This window comes from Neodiprion lecontei, chromosome 3, assembly GCF_021901455.1.
Source record: "Neodiprion lecontei isolate iyNeoLeco1 chromosome 3, iyNeoLeco1.1, whole genome shotgun sequence".
NCBI lineage: Eukaryota > Metazoa > Arthropoda > Insecta > Hymenoptera > Diprionidae > Neodiprion > Neodiprion lecontei.
The window spans coordinates 25,503,687-25,521,442 of NC_060262.1; the positions used below are offsets into that span (position 1 = coordinate 25,503,687).

At 40.9% G+C, this 17,756-nt stretch overlaps 1 long non-coding RNA gene across 1 annotated transcript in view; it reads right to left on the reverse strand.

Moving 5' to 3' along the window:
* LOC124293263 overlaps positions 1-17,756 on the reverse strand; it is a 35,092-nt gene that overhangs the window by 16,477 nt on the left and 859 nt on the right. The gene's annotated exons all lie outside the window — the stretch shown is intronic.

A 17,756-nucleotide genomic window follows, 5' to 3' on the forward strand; every position in this document is an offset into this window, starting at 1 on the left:
TGTTGACTGTGACACGGCGGCGTATAAGGGGCGCTTATGAAAATCGGATGTAGAGAAAATCCTCGGCTGAACACCGGAGGAAACAAGTTTATATTTCAAAGGGCGGGGGGGGGGGGGGGGGGGGAGGAGGAGGAGAGGCGATCGAACGAGAGGAGAAGAGTCGAAGGGGATGCGGAGGAGGGCGAAAGATGAGCCGAAAGGACATTGGGGCGTGGAAATGTAATAAAGCCAATATCGGGTGTGGAGCAGATTGGAAAATAACGGAATGGCGAGAAGGAGAGACGGGCGAGGCGGCGACAGAGTAACGGAAGCGGGACGAGAGGGGGCTGAAAGTGAGAACAAGAAAGAACGCCGCCGTGGCGGGTGGGTATAACCCACTTCAAACGAACCGAACTCGCGAAACGAAGTAAGACAGAGGCAATCGAGATGGTGCGGGGACCTCAACGTGAGAGGAATAAACTGCAAAAACAACTCACCGAGAAGTGTTATTACGGCGCTTCGTGAAATGTAACTATTACCACACGGTTTGTTCTTTCTTCTCCTATTTCTTACAGCTAGAAGCACGAATACGTACATGTACCTATCCGAGAAGTCCAGAAAATTTATTTTACCGCGCAGGTTGTCTTATCTTGGGTGAAATCCTTTAACAGGCCAGTGAATGATTTGTCTTTTACGACAATTACAACTCATTTTCAGCTTCGCAATGTCCGTTAAACGACCGGCTTGGTGAAACGGAAAATTATTAAGCAAGTCTCATGTACCTGATTCCATTGGCAATTTCGTAAATTCAATGTCATTTACCTCGTGAGTAATGAATATCAATTTTTTAAGTATAAACTGTGACTTTGGTAACGAGGTTTTCGTTGTTGTAACGCTTGTTTTTTAACAGTACGATACCATAGCCACCACTGATTGATCAGGTCCATGCGTGTTTGCTGTTACAGCATTTTGTTACGCTCACGTTTTATCGAGTGTGACTTCATTCGCACAAAACGAGTCAACGAATCGAAAGGACGAATGTTTTTAACAGACAGATCGTGTTTTGAATGTATACGGATCAAAATGCAGTACGTCGTAATTTTTGCGCTGCAACGGCGTGGTTAGCAATTCTGGACTACCTGATAGGGATCAAAAGTCGTTGGTTATTTTCGCAGCTTACGATAAACCACAAAAAATCAAATTGAAAACATTTTATTGCGATACGCAACTGCATCGATGAAACTGACGCGAATCGTTGTAAGCCTGTCTGTGCAGTGCTGTTCTTAACGAGAATTTTTGGGAAACACGATGAAATTTATGACAAACAGAGGATGAAATTATTGGCGGTTTTGAATTACCAAATTAATTGACGCCGCTGAAACCCAAGTGTTAGAAGCATCGCGACGGTGGAAATTTAAACCCTTGTGTCGCTAAATTTAAACATCTATCAGCTTTTTCTCGTCCAAGTCGATTCAATTTTCAGTTACTAGAACCATGTACAGTACAGATCCGCAAAACTTTTATACAACGATCACGTTCACGGTATTAGGCATCCGGTGAGAATTTTAAAACTCACACAATCTTCACCAACAAACGAGCAATAAATTTGAATGATAAAGTTTTTCGAGAACACGAAAATTGATACCGCGTTCGATTTCCTAAATCGTACTTAAAATTACCAAAATCAATTGTTACGTTTTATTATAAAAGTTGAGTGCAAACGTCACTCAAAATTTTCGTACATCGGGAACATTTAAAATTTTTGTTTTTTTTTTCTTTCTTCTTATATGTAACATAAAATTTAGTTCTCACGCGAGAAATGACAGCAAAAACCGCGCAATGAAATCACAGGATGGGTGATTTGGTACAGAATCTTCCGTACATCCCGCGGCGTATCGAGCAGATAAAAAATCGTGGGCAAAGTGGATTGATCCAAGACACCCTGTATAACTCAGTTGCGCAAGTACATCGTAAAAGCATGCTGAAAGTACGGTGTTCTAGTCGGGTGTGTCTAGCACCACTTCAACGATACTAAATTTAAAAGTAGGTCCATCCAACCGACACTAGTGTAAGATGATTTCGCGAGTTTCCTTTGCCAAGGGTTGCTTTATTCCCGCAGCTTGGTATCAACGCCTGTGAAGAGCACCTACTTCTCCAAGTACACACTCTGGGAATACTGACCACGGCCAGCTGTTTCAACGAATAACGGAGCTTCGACTGAACTACGAAGGGAATGATAAAAGCTTGTTTCTAAAGAGTTACAAATGGGTAACATTTTTATAGTTGAAGAAAATTTCAGATTCAACCTCCGCACATTTCACAGTGATTTTTTTTTTTCCATCTTATACAGGTTCTTTTCACATCCGTTATTACATTCGCGTCTTGTCGCAAATCCCTGCACAGTTGGAACAAAAATATAGCCATTCCTAGACGCGTCCCAAAAGTACTTGCTGCCCTTGGCACGATGCTTCGAGACCACCTCGCGCATCTCATGGCTTAGAGACGTATGCCTTCGGGGAAATTTTCTCATGAAACGGTAACGGAGTGGCAAGTTTTGTCACATAATCCAAAACCCAAATCCCACTTAGCCTCGGCTGCTTTCACGCCTTTCAGCCTCTTTCGCTCCGTGATAAGAAAAGTTTATCGGTCAGAGGCTTCGAGGCAATGGTCAGAAATGATCGAAATATTGGCTCGGATTGACTTTCTTTCGATTCGATTTTCAAACAGTGCAACATTTTCTTAGACTCAAAAACATGAAAACTCCGCCCGTCACTGCATCCAGAATTGTCAGCGAAAAATGTTAATTCTGAACTGGAAACGGTACAAAAACCAATTGAAAAAATGTACATGTTAAAGAAGTGACGTTAACATCCGAAACTTCAATTTGTAAAACAAGCAGCTGCGTAGGATGAAGCTTTCGGGTTTGAGCTTCAAGTCTCATGTATACCGACTAACAGTTTGAGAAACTCCTTAATTTCTACGGCTCGTATCCCCTTAACTTCAGGATCAAGTCGTGGCTTGATTATTTCCGAGGTTGGATTCCGGCTTGAAATCCGTATAATGAGCACTTGCTATGTTAATAAAATTCCTTAACTACGATGCCGGCTAAGCGAATGATGAAACAATCTTAAGAGTTATACTAAAAATATCTATAGGTATAATTTTAGGATCTAACGCGACGTTTTCATGAAATTCTTCCAACTGATGGACAAATTCGCGTTTCACGCGCAACGCGATTCCACTATAGATCCAATAACATTTGTAAACCGCACTTATAGCTGATACTACGTCATTTCACGATCGTTGGGCACGATAAAGTTTAGTCTCAAAACTACCGTAACGGGGGACGCAGTTCGCAAAGGGTTCGACTAAGCGGTGGCAATAAGAACCCCGGTTTTGCAGAGAAAAGTTAGACCGCGAAACGGTAAATAAATAAATCCCGATATGTACCGGACTCGTGAACCAGGAAAAATTCGATCTGGTTACAGGTTTATTGACAAATTGCTTTAAATAATCTGTTCTCACATTATTTTCAAATTCATTTACAACTCACAAAATATGCTTAGTATAACGATTCAAACAAGGTAAAGTTAGGTAAAGCTTCAAGCGCTTCGAAGTAGTGTAATTTTTAGATCTCATAATGAAATACACGTGCCTGAGCTTATCTACGGACTAAAGAGAGTCTACGAGCACTTTATTAAATGAGAATTAATAGTGGCGACAAAATAAGAAGCCGCGAGAACGAGAACGTGAATATAGTTAATGTAATCCGGGTCTATTAGCGATTGCAACTAGGTGTAATTGGATTTATTATTCAAGTAGTAATTAGATTAGTATAATTGTAATGAATTTGAAAGCTAGAAAGTCGAGTATTTCACTTCTTCCTCTTTTCAAATTATGTATTTTGTTTGAGTATATGTGTGAGAAATGCATACCGGCGATAATTTCGAATCAGAAGTAAACGGAAATTAATGTGTATCAAGTTTCACACTGTGATTCTGATTCGTGTGAAGTAATATATTTCAGACAAGGCGTAAGGTCAAACAAATCAAGTTTTGCTCCTGTTAATGATTACAAAGGAAAACTTAAAATATTTGCATATGAGCTAAACAGATTGTTTGAAATAACGGAATAAATGACAAATTCCAATCTCATAAAATCACCATCGCTCTCGGATGTCAGAAACAACTCTACCAGCGTTAATCTATCCAACACATATTTCCACGGAAACTTAATGACCATGAGAGTAGAGCGTGTTGAGTCGAATGGAAATCTGGAAACAAGTAGTTCCTTTTACGTTCAGCGTTGACAGTTTGAAACTACGCAAACTCGGTTCATCCAAGAAACGCGAGTCTAATTGTTAGGGCATTTTCTCGTGGATACGTCGATGTAACCATGAAGCCATTTATTGTTTTCATAAAATAAATCTATCTCCTCATTAATCACCAATTTCCCATGTAGAAATGAAAGTAATTTCTTCCGTTGCTTCCGTGTGATAAAATCAACGCACACAAAGTTCCAATAACTCGATACAAGGCTTAGGTATATATACGCCACAGTTACATTTCAACACCCTGTATGTAGACGATGCCCTCTCCGCGGTTTCGCATCCCGGTGGACCGCCAATTACGCCCCTATTACTCGAGTAATTAATATCCGATATCCCCAATATTTGTCCCCGATCCCTTTCCGTACCGCAAAGCTGGCTGGCTAAAGTCTACGAATCAAATGATAGCCTTTATTATACACGAGACACTGAAAACATCTGAGCAATTCTTTTCCGCCGAGTAGAAAACGTTAAGGAAAATTCCCAAGGTGTAACTTATAGATTTTTTTTCTTTGTTCCGCGATATGTTATTGCGCATTAAAAAATATTACAGGCAGTCTTTTACGTGCCAATTCGACCGTTTAACGGGCAAAGACCACCCCTAAAGTTTTCCCCAAAAATCGTAGCTCACGATTTCTCGATGATGACGTCAAATTTATTGTTAAAACCAATCGGACATTATTCACTATCGGGATTGCATCCTTTAGTTTTTGGGGATAAATTTTGGGCGTGGTTTTTATCCATTGAATGGCTAAATAAAGACGCAAGAAATATGTGTCTACAACATATCATAGAACGAAGAAAATCAGTGCACAAGGTACACCTCGGGTACTTTCATTGTGAGTGCCAGAGAAAAAGCAGCGGCTTTCTCGTTGCAGCCGAATATAGAATAGAATGGCTATATTATCTTCGAGTGAAGAGTCGTTTCTCTGTTTTATGTTGTTATTATCAAGCCGATGCTCATAAAAGGAAGGAAGCAATTAATGTTCTTTGCACAAAACATTCGCGGCTTGGTTCCAACGGAGATGAAGGAAGTGCACGCTTTGGCGCCTTCCCTTCCTTTCGCTGCAGGTCATGTCCTGCAGCGGCCATCTAGAAGTATCTAGTCACTTCTCTCGTCCCAGGGGGTTAAATCCGACGCGAGGCAATTTTTCTTGCCCAGAGTCCCGCTCGGCATCAACCCTTACCTTACACAATGCCTCCGGGGCCTTCTTCTCGAGAGGCTAGATAAGTGCAAGAGTGAGAAGGCACGCCGGAAAATGGAAGATCAGGATTGACATTCCTGCCTCCTCCGGTACGGTAAAGTCCAGGAGCGATTTCCGCATAATGTAAAAAAAAAAAAAAAACAGATATTTCCAAACATACGGTTCCAGTTCCAAACTTTGATTACTGAAGCGTCGATCCATGCACCAAATTTCGGACGCCCGATGAATTGCGTAAACACACGGAATGTGTTATAACGCAATACGTTTGATACATTGAGGTAATTTCAAAGCAATCAACTTCCGTCCGATTGGCTCGGCGACCTTAATACAATTAATCACGTGCAACATAAAACACCTGTATTGCGGTGATTTCGGGTGTGTTGCGTGGTTGAAATTTTGAGCCGAAAACCGAAATGGACGTTTCGCAAAAATTGGGCGAGCCGAAACTTGGCGTGAAAATCTGGAGGTTTCGAGTGCCGTTAAATTTGTTTGCTTTTGCTTGTTTGGGTGAAATTGTAATCTCAGGTTTACACACGCGTCGTAACGCGTGACCCACCCCCGCTTCTTCCGGGCGGTGACCGGTCTTTTTCGCTGAGCCCTCGTATAAGCATGATACTTCAGACTTCAGAGCCTAAGCCCAGCCATACTTTATGCGGCAGTGCAAACAGACGTTTCTATTCCACATCCCTTACACTATGGGAGTGTAAACAAGGTCTGAAAGCTCCTTGGTTTGCGTCGGAATTCATTATTTATCAAAACAGATGTACCCATAAAACGTATTCAAGCGATTTCCGAGAACGATATTATTTGCCAATCTAATACATTCGAGGCAAGATGTTGTTCCTAGAGTGAAACCGTTTACGGCTTCAATATCTTCGCTTTTTTAATATCGTCGAGGATAATGTTCAAACCAATGATGGAATACATATTCATTCGATGATGAATGTGTACCGGTGAATAAAGATGAATTTTTGCGGCAGTGAATTTTTTCCATTTTCCGACACATCCACCTAACGGAGAAAATAACCGTCCATAAATTCTTCGTATACCAATAATAATATCATCTGTTTTTATAAGAAACAGGGAAGTGGTGCATGAATCAGGCTTCTATTTTATATACATTAGCGTATTATAATGTTTATTTGTTTTTGCGATACGTTATATTCTATCATGATAGTTATATGCACAATTGAGAAAAATAATATAGAATTTATTATAGACACGAGCTCTCTGGGGTGGAATAATCAATAGAAAATGCGAGCGAGTGCAAGATTTCTTATTTCCATGGGATCAAGATATTCATATATGCGCGAACAATACATTAATATTACATTACTACAGACCTGAGACCAGGTGGATAATTATTTTGCGAAAGAGATCAGTATATAATATAACTTGGACAAAAAGAAAGAATGTAAATTTTAAATTGTATAAAGTCAAAAGAACAATAAGAGATAATTAACAAGGAAATAGCAGTGCAATCTGGTTTATAATTTCGTAGAACATTCGTTCATAATAACCAAAAGCGATAACAAAGAACTAGACGATATGATAGAATTTACATCAATACAATTTGGCTTACAGCTCCGTAGAAATTTGCTCGCAATAACTTGTATGGCTTTAATCCACATCGAAAAGGATTTGATTAAGTTGCAATAAATAACAGGTTCTTGACTCACTTAGTAAATTAAATATACAATATGGTACGACGATATGGTTAAAACATGAAGCAAGACGCCAGTTGCAATAATCGCCCTGCTCCGTAGAACAACGTCAGAGAACAGATTGCGGTATGGAACCCATGGCTCAAAGCTTACTGTCTCATTAACCATCTTAGCTAATAAATAAAACTGGATTTACCGTGCGAAAATTTTTGCCATTGGGCATACAAGTAAGCCTTGAAACTCCGCTGAGTTAAAGCCGAGCTTTATTTATTTCGAAAGTTACGCACAGTATTTTTTACACGCATTGATTTCACATGGCTCTGTATTTGAATAATTATTGCTCGATGTCAAGTATAAAAATCGCTGAAACCAAGCGTCTGGTCCTATTTTTTACTACTTATTTCAACAATCGATAAATCGAATTTTCATAATTAGAGTCTGTAATCGTAACGAAAGAAGTTATTTAGGTACCGCCAAAGTCAGGTATCACAAATTTTCGGTTTAAATTATATGTACACGTAACATGAAAGGTCAGGAGGTCCTGTTAACGAAATTACGTCGAAGGCAAGCTATTCTCTATATATTGAAGGTCTGAGGCCTTTAGCAGATGGTAAATTGGTACCATGTTCAAGCCGGCAGCACCAAAAGCGTCGAAAGGTCGATCCGATTCTGACCTAGATTAAACTACAAAGGCAATCAAATAATTGTTATTACTCCGTATTATCTGCTTAATCTAACAATTTTCCAGTTCATAGAAAACAGAACTGCAGGTGTTCGTAATTAATTCGCAAATAATTTACAGTGCATGGTATCGACGCGTATGCGTCTACGTAATATCTGTATGTGTGTCGCGTTATACGACACTGGGCGTTATGCAGAATTTTACGTGGGAATTTGAAACAACCCCTTCACTATTCGCAGTACTGCAGATGAAATTTTCGAGGATTTGGCTCACAGAGATGCATAGCACTCTAAATACATCGAGAGAAGGGGGAATTAAATTTGGGCTCCTATCTTGTCGGTAAAACTATGCGATGGGCCAAAATTTCAATGCCTATATTACTATCGGCACACATATAACCCCTTAGGTTGTTTTACACAGCTAATATCTGCAGCCTGAATATTTGTTATATAGTTTCTAACTCTGATTGTAAACTGTTGTCGACATTCAGCAGCTGTACTCGTTTATAAGAATGGGATGCTGGTGTCGCTTAAATTTTTATTTCTATAACACGAGTGAGAACTAAAAAATTTACGGTATTCAAAGGATTTAATTCAATCGAACGAAATCTTTTATTGCAGACAAATTAATGAACTAAATTCTGCCAAAGAAACATATAAGTTTGTGAGAGTAAAAGAACTTCGCTGATTTGAGTAAACATTTATGTATAGCAGTTAAACTTTCTAATGAATTTATATACAACTTAATTCATCTAGTTTTTTCCAAAAACTTCGTTTTTCACTGAGGCAAAAGTTTTCTGTGTTTAATAAATATACGACTTCTAACCGGTGTATTAGGGTGTATTGAAAAACCTCGTTTTTGAATTCCGACAACGACTGGTATGGAAAATGTCAGTCTTGACAAAAAAATAAAGTGGTTTCAAAAATAAAGTGGTCTACCCCTCGCCCCCGTTGAGACAGTAATGTAAACCTCAAAGAGTAACTTTTCTATATCATAACTAGCTCTTATTTAAACCATAAATTATAACAATATGTATAATGCTTCCTAGGTAAAACCGGAAATGGTTTGTCCACCAACTTCACATTGTAAAAGTTTATACACCGCACGTAAGTCACCAGCAGCTACAGATCTGCAAACTTTAACGTGATTTCGCCGCCATAAAACTGCAGATCGTTATTATACTTGTTCAGCAGTTTGATACAATGTTCACTGAGGCGGATAAGTTTTCTGAACCAAACGATTGATTGATTCGTTGTTTGATAGATTGATTTATAGATTGAATCTTTATTATACCCTTGTCATCTCGTAGCATACCTATGTCAAGAACCGAAATACAAGGTGACAGGCGAATAAATAAAGATAACAATTCAAGAGTAAAACTGAAAGTATGAATAAGGTAAGGTTAAGATGGAATGAAGAAGTGCTAAAGTGAGGAGGATATACTGTTCGGTATACGACGGTGGAAAAGAGGATAGAGAAGAAAAAAGGGGGAGAAGGAAGAAAATAGAAGAGAAAAAAGAAAGGCGCCAGTAGGGGTGAAAAGGGAATAGAAATGGATGAAGGAAATTAATTGCACGAATGGCAGCTGGAAGTAAAGGTAATTTACAGAGGTTAGGATGAAAATGATAAATACCACCAAAGTCAGAAATGATAGTTGCGAAACATAAAGAAGATCATGCAACATTCGCTAAAATCACTCAATTTTTTTTTTCCTCTTCAACAATGCAGCTTTATCGAATACTTTCACCATTTTTTTCCACTATACTCGTCGACATTGAGAAACGATGAGTAAATTGCAGGTAAAAAAAAAATTGTTCTCAAGTAAGATAAAATTTTTTATTTCCCTGTCCATTTTGCTCCTTAAATACAAACAAAGATGAGGAAAAATACAGGGGCAGGATTTTGAGCTATCGGATCTGAACTAAAATGGTAACTAAGGGAACGGATTCGATCCTCCGCGACGGAAAATGCACTTCGGGATGAAGCGGTACCTACGTTTACTGGATGCTGGATGCTGGATGCTGGATGCTCGGCACTCGCAGCATCATCCGATGTGCGCGATGCTCTGATTAGATTATACGTTATTAGGGCGTTATTCATCGCGGAAATCAATGCCACGTCTTAATCACCGGAGGCGCGAAGACGGTTTACCCCGTATATACTCGACGCCGTATACGAACGTATACACAGGTTTCATCCCCCCCCCCCCCCCCCCATCTCGCGGGATGCCCCAGTTTACTGTATAATTATACCCGTCTAACAATGCGACAGCTTAATTGCGATTGCGCTTCGTACTGTAACTCAGTTTGCCGTTTGTATAAGCGGCTAACACGAAACTCGAATACTACAGGCCTGTAAAAATCGGCACACCCGTTCATTCCCATAAGCGAATACCCGAACAATTTATAAAAACGAAAGTCAACCGCAAAGCTTCAACTTATAACACCGGATTTGTGGATCATCAGCTTTCGCAGGAATTTCTAATCGCCCGATACCAGCGCTCGGTTATGTCGCGAAGAAACTTGCGATGCTGAAAGCAAATTCAGCCAGAATATATACGCCTGAGAAAGTAACCGGCATTTAATCACGTGCAGCCCACCTCTCGATAATGGTGGATAATACGTTTTACGCATAATTTTCTGGTTTTGCTGAAACGTATATTGTAAGGATAAAAAATTTATCAGCAAATCGTTACTACGCGTGGCTAGTAAAAATTTGGCTGATCATTGAAGCTGAAAACGAAGCGTTGGTCGCTTTAAGGGACTTAGGCAGGCTGCAAGTAAATCGAGGAACTATCTAATAACAGGTTGAAAAATTGGGAAGCACGTAATTTGAAGCAATTAACTGCCGCGGCTGTTCGCTCGCAAGCCTTGAGAACCGGTGTGCAATTAACGTCGCTCATTTGCATTTATACTGGACAGTTCCACCCTTAGTCGGAGCATCTGAGAGTCAGTCACTGCGTTATCGGTACGGTTAGTTGGCATAGCCGAGCTAATTACAGGGTATTAGATGACAAAGTTACTCCATAATCCTAAACTCAAAAACGACTAATTCTCGCCCCGGGAGTTCCAACAGCCACGATGTCAGTCATATTATTCTGGTTACAAGTGACATTCCAGTTCCGTAAACATTTTCCTACGATCTCGTTCGAAAATATTCCATTTCTGCTCTAGCATTGCAACGTGCTATTCAATTGTTGAACGAATTCACGGCTATGGTTTGATCAATTAAAAGCCGGTGTAGTTGTTGCATTTGGCAAAATGAGAACAGTAAATTGGATTCGCAATTATGGTAAAAAATTCTACGTACTCGTGCCTGGCTTGTACAGCACGACTTTAATAACGCGTGTTAAATTGGCCGAGTGTATGTATAGTACATGCAACGCTCGCTCCACCTTCTTCTCTCTCTCGTTTTCTTTCACTCTCAAGGGTAACTTTCAAGGGAAATTCACCGCATGCATTCCAGGGACAGACGCGGAACGACCGCTCTAACTCAATCCCTTCCTCATCACCGAGCGCGTATTCTCTTTGCCAGGCTCGCACTGCCGTATCTCATTACGCGTAAACCGGATTAGCATAGAAAATGTTGGGCACACCTCAATGAACGTAATTCTGGGAAGAGGAGCTGCGTTGCAGTTGAATTTCGAAACTATCCACCTGCACGAGATATCGAATAGATCATCGAGCTTTTTGCTGTTTCACAGGTTCTCATAATCGAAAGCGGATTCGAATTTCAATCATAATCACTATTACGTACAATGGAAGAAAATTCCCTTCTGTGACTAGCTCACTCAGTTTGCGACTTGTTCCATATCGCTTATTATCGTTACTCTCCTCGTTACGGTAAAACGGAGGCTTTTTTTTTTATCCACACAGTCCATAAGAAAATGCCAAGTATCAAGTTAACACATCTTCGCAGGTAAAAGAAGCGAAACTGCTGTTCGGCACGCTATCAAATTCCACGGAATTCGTAGTGGTAGGAAAAAGAATAAAGAAGAGAAAACTCGTCAGTGCTTCGTTTTACGGTTCAACGTTTCCCCAGTTGATAGAAGAAAGTTATACATATGTATATATATACAAATTTATAACATCCAAACAAAGAGTGATCAGGTTTTCGTCATAGAGATTTTTTATACGTCACGAAGGCAATCCCAAGCCGAAAAACCGTTGAAATTAAACTCCAAGGCGGATCCTCCTGACGTGTTTGCGCGATTCTACACGACTTGAAATCGCACAATGAAAGGCTACTCCGGCACACCCGCGGGGCTTTTTGTAACACTAACACACATAGCTTTGACGGCTCGAGGTAATTATTCTCGGTGTCAAAGTGCCAGGATTGAAATATCCTATAGCTACCACCGCACAGTGTTCAGAGGTTTCTTTCTCGAGTAAAGATCAATACAGGAACAGGTATAAAGAGAGCAGAAGTAGCTACAGCTCGTGCCTATGGGTAGAAACTCGCGGCCTTAAACCGTGCACGGAATTTTCCGGAATAACCTGGTACAGGAGTCAAATGCGAGGCTGGTTCACTCAATATTGCATGTATAAAAAATCTAAGTCGATACTCATTCGTGCGAATCTTCTCGCTCGAGTCCAATAATTAAAGGATGAATGCGTGAAAGGAATAAATCGAAAAATGCAGGTTTGGAGGAAACCAAAAAAACGTGATAAAATGCTTTCAAATTTTTCCACAACTTTAAAAAACAAACAATAAGTACCTCGAATATGCAGATAAAATTTCGATAAGTATCTCATAGAATTTGGCTTAAAGTACAACGTATAGGAGGATCGAGGTATACGGACATTCGAAATTCGGTCCGAAATCAATAAAGGTAGTCGGGAAAATGGCGTAGAATGACGTTACGGCTAAAAATTAATTGGCCAAGTTTCATAAAACAAATTTCATCAAACTCGCGCATGCTTGAGTCTCGTTTCGAAATAACAGGGAGGAAATGCCCTTTCGCGTACATATACATGTATATACAGGCATATATGTATAATATATATATACATACGTGGATCGTAGATCAAATATGACGGCACAAGTTCACCGCGGTCTTTCAATTGTTTCGGGGCTATGTGTAACATATACTGTACATAAGCTGCGCATATATGTGTGCCGTGACCGTGAACCGTATAAATTATTTCCAGGTGCAGGGGTGAAATGAAGTATATGGAGAGTGTCAAGTCGATTTCCGAGCGAGATTAAAGTTTCGTTCGTACGAACGTGGGCTTCACAAAATCGGAACCCCATGCGGTGAATTTAAATTCAACAAAGCTCCAGACACGCGACTTGATCTGGCGTCAATAACTTAATTAAACCGTCCCGAAAGTAATCGTAGAAAAAAAAAAAAGGGAGAAATGAAAGAGAGGCAGTGTCGAAACGACCCGGGTACACGATTCATGACACTCGCAATTATTGTACCATTCCGTTTAGTATCTATGATCTAAAACACATGCTCCGTTCCATAGTGAATATGAATCACGTGATATCAGCTCGGCGCGTAATTGTACACTTCGTTGTCTGCGCAGTCGAATGAATCACCCAAGAATAAGGGGTATAAATAAGAGCAATTCAACGAACTTTCAGTGCATAGCTATTATTGCACTGCGCTGAACAGTTCGCTTATCGGGATAGTTGCGTCCGAAACCTCGAACAGAACACGACCCGTAAATCTCGTTCATTGGAACGACCGTGCGAATGCGGGAGAACTTTCAAGTTTCCACCGAATGTTGAATATCTGAATTCTTCGATTGAACGAGGAGCGCATACCCCCATCCACCTATGCTCGGTCTCTGAGCAATTTCACTTATAAGTTTCATATATACATACACCTTCGAAGAAAGCTCACGTTCAACGGTGCCATTCAACGCTCGATTCGAGAGTTCGCCTCTTAAATCCTAAAGACGTTGGTAACGGTGGGAGAATATTCAAACGTTCCGAATTAAGTAGGCGAAAAAAGTTGTATTAGTCGAGGGTCATAATTTACAGATTATACGACTAACGTCGATCGTGCAATTCGTGGTTACGTCGAACTGAAATTTAATTCACCAAGAATTTCAGATTCGATTTTATCACAGCACGGCGCGAACGATTGCTAAAAATATTCTCATTCTCAAATTTTCTTCGCGATACTTACACGTGTCCGAATACGGTTGAAATCGAGATGTACTGCGGTTAACCCATGAAGAAGGAAATAAAGAAAAGTGGGTTTCAACGAAAGACTGTGTTACATATTATTCCAAGGGAAAGTTGAAGACTGCGAGGAGAATTGGACCGGGGCAGGGCGAATTAAGTTAAAAACCGTTCTCCGGGTATGCCATTCTAATTCAATAAGTTTCGATATCAGTTGGAGTTCAAGAAAAAATTCCGTAACGTTCTACTTGCAATCAGCCACTTTCTAAATTCTCATCAGCCCCGAGACGACGTTCTCGCCTTCGTTTGACGTCGTGATCGACGTTTCTCAATTGGAAATCGAATGTCGCAAGGTTCGGATACTTATTTCAGTGATCGGTCGTCACATTCCCCGGAGGTCCACGTCAATGGACCCTCGAATATCGTTGAGGTGAGCTCTGCTCGAGCTTCGCGAGCCCCCGTTGATTTTCCTTCTTTCCCCCGTTTCTCTTTCTCGTTCTTCCTCACTCGGAGAAAACTTTTCACTTGGTAAAACGAAATTGATTCGCCAACCTCTCTGTAGCGACCCGTTCGTCGTGCCCCTCCCCCCCCCCCCCCCCGCAATAAGCGTCTTTCACTCGTCTTATTCACTCATCTGAAAGTCCAGTTCGTTTCCTCCAAGTTACACTGCTGGGGTAGACCGCGTTGCTCATTCGGCGAAAATTGTAAGAGTAAACTTATAAACAATCCCAACAACCCAGACGGAAGTAACAGTGCGATCATTTGCTCGGATCGCGAGTAATTCTCAGATAAACGGTAAAACAAGTTTCGCAAAAGTACCGCTCGAGAAGTTGATACGATATTCTATAAATACATGTGGTTGAAAAAAGATGAAAAATTGGTCCGCGGCAGCGTTACAGATGCATGTACAACGTACGTTTATGTACTAATTAGTTCTTGCGGAAGAAGAATCTCGGTCCATCTACGCAAACTCGTGAACAAATATCTGGGGAGGATTATTACTATGGTTCCTGAGCTAACAATTGCTCTGAGCTCAGACCGCCGCTCGACTTCATTCCAAGTAATAATTCCACACTGGAACAGCTTCTCCAGCCACTCAATAATCATGCTAAGCTACCTAGTTCGTGTAATTTCGGTATATGTATTAGCAGCTGGTACATTTCCACTGAATAATAAACAACGAGGTGATTTTTCTAGTCAAGTCGGGTCAACTCGCTCTTATGAGCTTCTTTCTGTCGTATCACGAGCTTGCAAAGTGTCAACGCTCATGTACAGCTTAACGAGAGTGAGGGAATACAAATATGACAATAAGCTTGAAGAGATACAACGGCACTGGGAAGAATAGAACACGTCAGTGATTGATACTTCGAAGCTACCGGAAGATCCTTATACACCCTACATCGTCTCTGGAAAGCAGATGATAATTGATTGCAGGCACATCGTGATTTGTGACTGCATGTCATGCCTTCCTTAGGGTGCAAGGGTAGTACCTAACAACTACAGCGGTTGTAGCAATAGCGATAATAATTAATAACGTCACTCTGACCCGCCGCAAAATCTACAACCACTCCAGTTTCCGTGACGTGTAATTCGTCAATGCGCTTAAACGGATTTCGACGGAAGATCCTCTCACTCGCTCTCTCACTCTCTCTCTCTTTCTCTCTCTCGTTGGATGCCCGGTGCTCGGAAGGCTTTAAATAATGCATGACTTTGTACAACGAGATCGCGATGTGGCACGAAACGTGCAATTATTATAGAGATATCATTTTTACACGCGATCAACGCCGCCCTTGCTTTAAACAATATTCTCCGCTTCCGGTTTAGGCGAAAACTGAGACAAATTTCCGTGCACGTCGTACTTGCGCATACAACGAACCGCTTAGCCTGGGCCATTCGTGATACTTAAATTCACCTGCTTGGTGGAGATACGCGCCGGCAAACGAGAGCAACAATTTTTACCATACCGGATACCTAGAAAAAAGCTGATTCTGAGCGATCGAAGCTTACGATAGAACCTCGAGATCTGCGTCCGTCGAGCAAAATTTATCGTAAGCGTGCAGATCTTTCGAATCACAAACGAACCTCGTTAATTACATATTCAATGAAAGCTTGATAGTGCTTTAAGAAATTATGGGTTTCCGGCAGTGAACATTTCTCATGTGAAAGATTAACACAGGCCTTGAAGTCGGCAACCGTTTTCCATTAATATTTTAAAGACTTGAACCCGCAGCTCGGACCTTATCCCCTGCTGGCGGGGCTGTGTGCCTCATTTCGGATCCATCGCACTTTGAAGGAGGTCGAGAATTCTTATCTTAAAATACAGTGCTTGATGAAGGTTGAAAAGCTCTCAAGCATACTTGACGTTTAAAGCTATCGACGAAACACGATCCAAAAATTTAGCGTACGCTCCAATACCAAAATTTCCAGACACCCGTTGTGCAGAAAAATTCACGCAAGTCGTAGCTGAACAATTTTTCCGTTTCATCTCCGCTTTTACATTTGAGAAGCTTGCAAATCGTGAGGTAATAACACCGGCTGCCAGAAACGCCCCTGAACTATAACTTGGACGTGATGATATTAATATACATATACGAAGTCAAATTCCCAACCGGAAGAGGTGTATAATCCTTGATATCGTTGACACTTTTCAAATATCATCTGTTAATACCGAAAGCTGCAAGGAAAAATTGAGCCTTTCGAAAATTAGCTTGAACTAATATATTGGAACAGATTTCAGATCGAGACAGCGAGAATTCTTACAGCGTGGTCTACACGCGACTATTCGTCACTAGATTTGCGTGATAGGCGACTTGTGAAAGCTGCGGCTAACTTCAGCGGCGAGCTTTAGGACGAGAGCCCGGGGCTAATCCCTTCTGGCATACTCAAAACGCGGGGTGAAGCTCGGAATTGAGTTACTGCAGTACATCGGCTGATTATAATTCATATTCCGTGACAGGTTAATCGGGCAATTAGCCAACTTATAATTGGCGGTCAACGAAGGTAACTTTCCATCAAGGATTACACGACTATACGCGTTATCGATAAAGAGAGGAAATATCTTTACGGGTACACAAAGGGTCAATGTATCGCGTACAACGTCTGCTATACACACCGATAGTGATTTTCCAACTTCATCCAACACAGTTTTCACGTGATCTGCAATTCGAACGCTCGGCTGCACGTGTCTGCGAATGAAAGGATGTGTGAGTTACGCTCATTCGCAATTTTCAACTCCATCAGCTTTTACATACACGGTAAACCGGGCATCCCAATTTCCTTTACTGCATCTTTCCAGCCTGCCAATGTGACCATTCTAATTATCTTATTACCACGAAATTGTACTCAAACTTTCCCGTAAAGTGACACACAAAGTCCAACAAAAGTGTAAAACTAAAGGAATCTGTGCTTTTTGTGGAATATGTTTCTCGGGAAAGTAAAAGCTTGTAAAATAATATCGATTCTTTCGAGAATGGTGCAACGCAAGAAGATGCGATGCATCGCAACCTCACGGGACCGGCGTGATAATAGAAACAGTATTTCATACGATCAGATGCCATGTTCTATGCTAAGCCGGTCGATATCCAGAGGAACAATCCCTAAGCCGGAAGTGAAATAGGATTGCACGATGTGATCCAGTCTGTACTCGGCCCTCATGTACTCGTAACTCGGAGTTCAAACTTTGGCTATGCATGCACACGAATGCCGGAGTTGAATATTAGTTGATCACTGGCACGTCTACCAACCGCAAAACTAAGGGGTTACCG